Source organism: Syngnathus scovelli, chromosome 20 (assembly GCF_024217435.2).
Source record: "Syngnathus scovelli strain Florida chromosome 20, RoL_Ssco_1.2, whole genome shotgun sequence".
Lineage (NCBI taxonomy): Eukaryota > Metazoa > Chordata > Actinopteri > Syngnathiformes > Syngnathidae > Syngnathus > Syngnathus scovelli.
The window spans coordinates 10,715,285-10,722,089 of NC_090866.1; the positions used below are offsets into that span (position 1 = coordinate 10,715,285).

The window sequence follows — 6,805 nt, forward strand, 5'->3', positions numbered from 1 at the left end:
CTCCTGGACGCTGTAAAAAAAAAACAAAACAAAAGACGTGTTGCATTTTATTGATTGGCAGTGTCATTTCGATTATATGTGAAATTGTGATTTATTGCGCTTGCTGCAAGTCGGAGACACAATTTGAGTATTCATTTATATTTATCTATTTTTATATATTTAGATTTCATTATTTTTACATTGATATAGTAAATATTTTATTTATTTATTTATTTAATATTTTCCCACCATACCTGTCGTGTTGAAGATTTATGTTGTTGTCATCGTGCGTTTGGGCAGGGCGGTGAAAACAGACCACCGAGCTGCAAAAAGCGACACGCGGTTAGTTTCGAGCATTTGAGATATTTGCGTGACGTCGTCAATTACTGAGGACAACCTGAGGTCGTGTCCATCAGGTACTCTTGGAGGAATGGCCTTTTGTAAACACAAACAGAAAAGATCAAGTTGCAGCTCACCAAAAAGCATAATGTGAAATTTTCTATCGGCCTTAAGCACTTTCTGTCCTCAAAATCTCAACTGTTAACATTTTCAATCAAATCTCATTCAAAATGGTGCCGGTAACGATACAAACTCCCGTCCAAAATCCCCTCCACGACATGCTAAATTAGCATAGCAACATTTTACAATTTTAACAATAAGAAATAGTGCTGGACTAAAGAGTATAATGTCAAATTCAAATTTCTACGCACAGCTTACTTACTATACTGCTCGGTAGTTATCGATACTCGGCATTTACCACGTGAAAAACTTCTCTTACCAAATCCCATGTGAATTCTCCATACACGACGATTCCGGGGCGTCCGTGCGGCTCATCGACACATTCGACAGAAAACTAAAAAGAAAAGCGACATTCACTTTGCAATTTACGCAATACGAAAAGCGCATCATAATTATGCTCATTCAAACAAATCTCAATTAAATGACCCGACTCACTCGCAGCTCGTGCTCCGCCATCTTTTTCTTACTTTTTTTTGTGCGTGTGCTAATAAGGTATCTTCCGGAAGAGCGACGCTTCATCGTTGTAATACTCGCAAGTAGAAGTACACTATATCAATTAATGACTCTGTATATGAAAATGTCCAACGATAGCCTTTTCCTTACTTTTGTGGCATTTTAGGTATATTGTCATACCTTAAAAGTTCATTTCTTTATATAATGTCACTCACTATAAACTGAGAATACCGTTCTAGCTTTATTTAAAGAAAAATAAAGAAAACAAGGACAGAAGGAAAAAGACTTACTTAGCAGTTGTCTCGAGACTTGAGTGAAGTACTTTCCCTCGTGAAAAATTAACATTCACTCTCATCGGCCTGATGACAAATGTCAAAACTAAAGTTTCCAGGAAGCGTTATGCAAACTAAAAAAAGAAACCAGGAAGGAGAATTGCACTTTTCAATGCTGCAAGACTTTCATGACTTACAAGCCCTTCCTTAAAGTGCCTGGCTAAAAACTTTCTCGAATAACCTGCTTTGCCAATCTACCTGGCATTCCACGACATCAACTACTAGCACGTTGGCATTTGATCAAATCAGTGATGTGCTCACTTTGACCCCTGAGAGAGAAAAGACATCACATTTATTTGAAAGTTTTATTTAAAATTTTCCACAATTATGTAATATGTATATCCCACATAAAAAAATAACATTTATTATATTTAATACATTTATTATATTTAATATATAAAATAATGTGTATTGTCAGAACTTTTATTTTGATGTACCACGCAAGGCCATTATTAGGACAAGGCCTCAATTTTATTTTGATACGTTTGCCGTAATTTGAAAAAAAACAATCTGTATTAAGAATTATTGTATGTTGTTCCTGTGCAATTAAACTCAAGTTTTTTCCAATAGTGTTGTGTAGCAAGTGGCCGCTAGGTGGCAGCAAAGCGGCGTGAAAACATTATTGCCCCTCATAGAATGGGGGGAAAAAAAGAAGCAGGTTAAAATGTCAAAATAATGAAGAGTTGAAGGCTCAGACCAAATTGTCTTAATCTACACACTCGATTTGCATTCCTAATTTTCAATGCAAGTAAGGAACACAATAGAGAAGCAGTTTCTTGGTCACTTATTATCTTGCACTCTTCTTCTCGTGGGTCAAACCGACCCGAGAAAAGTTATTTTTCCAAAACTGAAATAGTCTGAATTTAAATCAATAAGAATTGCCATACATTAAGTCCTTTGTTTGTAGCCAATAATGAAAGTACTCTAATAAATGGTTACCAATTATGAATTACATTTCTGAATAATCAAACATGCCCTTTTTTTTTTTTTCATATTGCAGCTCACACTCCAAAATTACATTGGAGGCACACAAACTTAAATAAATGAGTTTATTCATGCAAGTGAACCTTCTGGCTGGACTGAAGGATTTTTTTTTTCTTTGTGCAATTCATAGCTAATAGTTAAAACAAACACATTAGCTTTCCAGCATTCAAATTGTACTTGTCCTGTGTGACGTTTGACTTGCATTCATGCTCATCGTTACGCACACACGTGCACGCACAGTAAATATTGACACTCCAAACAGACCCCCTCTCCTCTCCTCCCCCTCCCCTACTTGGTTTGCAGCCCCCGAAATGACAGCAAAGGCACCACTCCCTCTGGAACAACAAAGTGATAATGATCTCCCTCCTGAACCTGAAAAATGCTGCCCTTGCATTTTGTTCCCCCCCTCCGGCCCAAAAAACTCCCAAAAAAAAAAAAAAAGTGTAGTTTCTCTCCAAACTGTTTATTTCTCCCTCCAACAATGCACAACTTTGTCTTGCTAGCTCAATGCTAACATAATATGTGAAACACCATTGAAGCGCTAACAGACATAGCGCGCTACTTGCACTTGCGGCACAGGTGGCCTTCCCGCCATTCTCGGTCCAAGTCTGGCGGGCACGCCGACAATGTGGGCTCGTGACGGCTGTTGCTGTTGTCAACAAGCCCTTTTCAGTTTGGGCTTCACTCGCGCGTGTCCGTCTCCATTTTTATCTCGGGGTGGGGGGAGAAGGGGGGGAGGGTTGCCGCTGGCAAAATACAACGGGTCTCCTCAGACCAAAGCAAAAGGGAAAGTAGAGCGCTCTGATCCTGCCCTGGCTGAGGTCACCCGGGGTCAGCGCTCAACCTGACCCACGCACGTCACACAGAGCCGGAGTCTGCCTTGACATTGATGCGTTCCTGCTCCTGCATGCCGGCTCTCCCCTGGCGTAGGCATGGAAATATTTGACTTGCAAATTTCCCAGATGCAAATAGCAGCAAGGTGGCCGTGCAACGCGACCTCTGGTTACCCACGGCAACCCAGTTGTGCTGTCGCCAGCCGTACACAATCGTTAGCACTCAAGTTGAAAATAGTTTCTGAACGTGTGCACGATACACCCCCCCCCCCCCCTCCCCTCGTTGCATCACAACAGAATGAGTGACACATTTCCCTTCCTCTTTTGTGTTGCAAAACAACTCTGGCACTCGTAGTAGTGAAAACACTGAGGAAGTTGTCGTCTGCAGGGGGAAGTGTAGCGTAAAAAAAAAAAAAAAAGTTGTAAAACTCATTGAAAGAGAATATCCCCTTTTTGCATGGAAACGTGGCTAATGTCAAACACGTCGAGCTGTGTTCTTTGTTTGCTCCAACAGCGATGAGGAACTCAAAAATCTTGTTTCTTGCTCTTGAGTCCAACTGCAGGAGACCCCACAAAAATAATTTGGGGGTACACAGCGCCGCATATTTGAAAGCGTTGCCGTGTCATCAGTAACTTGGGAACAATTTATCTTCGCCCGAGATGGACAGGTGCCTGTAAAGTCGCCCACACCATCTTCACCCGAGACGGACAGGTCCCTGTAAAGTCGCCCACACCATCTTCGCCCGAGATCACGGCGCCCACGCAAATTCAAACACGCCATGTTTGCTCAGGATTTCCCGCCCCAAAATTCTCACCCCCTCCTCCGCCACCAGCCTGCAATAAATGCCTCATTCCTTGAAACGGGTTGATTCCTTGAAACAGGTAGGGACAATAGATTAGGAACAGGCCTGCAAGTGAAAGAAGTTGGTTTAATCCACTTGTAGCTAATTATTGCCCCATTTAATTGTTTATTTATTTTTTATGAAAGATGAGCACAAGGTGTTTGTTTTTCAGACAAGATTGGCTTTTTTTTTCCCTTTCCCTCCTTTTCCCTCCTCCTTTATATTTGCTTTTGTTCTTTTTCTGACTGTTGAGCCCACAGGCTTTTAAAAGCACATTCTGCTAGCATGAGGCCGCTATTAGCATGAAACGCTTCAGCACACGTATCATGTTTAAAAGTGGATCCACACAATTAGAGAGGTACGTCGTCACCCCAAAATTGGAAGCTCACAAATTACTTTTATCAATCTTTACTGAATTAAAAAAATCCAGACATATTTATTTATTTGATTCTTTTTTAATTTAAAATTTAATTAAAATACATTTTTAAAAAACCTCAAGTTTGTATAGAAAAGAATTCTATTTACCAATAAATATTTTGGGCTTTTATAATTAAAAAATTCAATGACATCAATACACTGTAAAACACCTCAAATTTACATTAAAATACAATAATACAAATTTTAATGAGGCATTAACCTCATTGCTAGTTTTGGTTGTGCCTTCTTCCTGGAGTGCGCACCTTGACCTCTCGGAGACACCGCGGTGATCATGTGTAGGCCAAAAGAACAGAAGAAGAATTGCCTGCAATCAAAAAGTTCCTTTGGAAGCCGACATCAATTGACTTTTTGACCGAGTATGCACGAGGAAGCAAAAGTTGTTTTTGAGATCTCTTCTAGTCTCACTTGGAAGCTCCTAAAGCTCAATTTTGAGAGTTGCCATTGCATCATCACGTGGAAGCGGCACAAGCTCAGCTGATGTCCTTCACTTCCTGTCCACTCTGAGTGATGTCACGGCAGCATCGTGGTCGCCGTGGTTTGTCCATCCCAGAACTTTATTTTTGTGTTGCTGTATCTCATGAAAACATTTCTAAATTGCTTCATGGTGATAAAATGTGGACCAAACCCCAAAAGGATCCAGCTGAGCAGGAAGACTTTCCCAACGCCGGCGCGAGTCGTGACACGCCGACAAAGAGTCCGGACCCGGAAAAACGGGATTCCAATTGTCCCGGCTCACGGAACCACATAGCTCCCTCCAAGAGGTTCCCACGAGAAAAACCGGAGATGCTTTTGCCTTTGTTGTTGTTCCTCTGGGGCCTGCTGGATTATAGAACCTGAGCTGATGGCATGAGGGTCTTTTTGGACTTGAAAACAAACAGAACATTATCAGTCGTCACACGTTGCTGTCAAACTCTGTTTTCATCATAAACGACTCGCAGCACCTGTTTGGAGTGAGTGCTTCTTGAGGTGTACCTAATAATGCGACCCAAGAGTCAAAGTAAAAAACGATGTGGTGGAAACACGCCGACTTGCTCTTTTATTTACTCGAGCGACTCGGAGCCAGGTGGGAAATTTTCACCAAAACGCTGACTCAGTCTTTGCATCTGATTTGCATAGTTTTGCATTCGACGTGTCCATTCATCTTTGTGAAGAAAAAAAAAAAGGAAAGTCAGAAAGAAAAGATTCAGCCAAGTCAATGTCGCTTTGAGATGTTTATCAGATGTGACTTTTGCCTCCATTTTTTTTTTCTTCTTTTGTTGCTTCATCTCTTGTGCAAACATGCGCTATAGAAGCATGATGATGTTTGCGCAGCGGCTACATCCGGTTCCACGCACGCACACACGCACACACACACACTGCCATACAAGACATTGTCAAGTTGCAAAGCGCGCCCTTGATTTGTTTACTGCGGTTCGCCGCATCCCACCCAATTAGACCCCGCCTCTTAAAGGCTCACATGCTTACAATAAGTTCATTTCACGTTCAAATTAAGTTGAAGCCATTCTGTCCGAGCCGTGCGTCAACTTGATGTCGACCCATTTGTTGCTTCACGACAACAACAGCAGCCACCTCGTGGTCCTGCTTGACCAGTTTGTGCGGATGGATACGTGCGTCATCACAGGACAGCGTGCAAGTTCACACTTGCCTGCTGCTTACAGAACAAGTGTGTGTGTGTGTGTCTCATCTTGTGGTGTGATGTAACACAGCACAAATACAGTAAGTTGTGTTACTGTACAGTCTGCTAGCTTAATGCTAACACATAATGGGAAACGCCATAGACAGGCTAATGATTAGCATCTAGGTGTCGCAAGTGGTACTTTTGCCACCTGTACTTTGCGTGTGTCTACATAAAAATGATATCGTTGTCGTGCCGCTTCACATCAGTGCTCACCATTCTTCTGTTTTGCCTCTGGTACCTGTTTGTCTGGATGAGTCACTATCGCACACACACACAGACACACACTGTATTTGTGGGCATCAGAACTGGTATGACAAAAGTCGACTTTTCATTCTAAATTGAACGAATGCGCTTATGCTGTGTGTGTCTGGGTGTGTGTGTGTGTGTATCAAGACCTGTGTTTCCTGTTTTGCAATCCCAGAAACATCTGCTACCAAATGATTCAGGAGCAGCAAGGTCATCTCTGTAACGAAACATTGTTGACGCTCGACAGCGGTAGCAGCAGCAGCGTTATCCACGTGTGTGTCGCTGCGTGTTTATGTGTGTGGTTTGGGTCCAGGAAGGGTGGAGTTCTTCTCGCGAAGAATGTGGCCTATTTAGCGAGAAATTCAAGGGATGTGGGTCAAAGCAGCAGAACAATAGTGTCAGTCTGTCTGTCTGTCGGCCCCGCTGACAATAGGAGCCAGTCAAAGACATTCCTCAAGTGGCGGCTTCCAAGAACTTATCTGAGGCCCGTTTATGGCAGGT

General features: G+C 42.2%; 1 long non-coding RNA gene across 2 annotated transcripts; it reads right to left on the reverse strand.

Moving 5' to 3' along the window:
* Nucleotides 1–4,498: 4,498 nt before the first annotated feature.
* On the reverse strand, nt 4,499–6,599 carry LOC137839793 (uncharacterized). Of its 2 annotated transcripts, none has more exons than XR_011086033.1 (2): nt 6,454–6,599; nt 4,499–5,243 (listed from the first exon to the last, which is right to left on the reverse strand). It is a non-coding gene; the product is annotated as an uncharacterized lncRNA (long non-coding RNA). The 2 variants fall into 2 exon arrangements; XR_011086032.1 differs by having other exon boundaries at nt 5,322–6,577.
* Nucleotides 6,600–6,805: the final 206 nt, after the last annotated feature.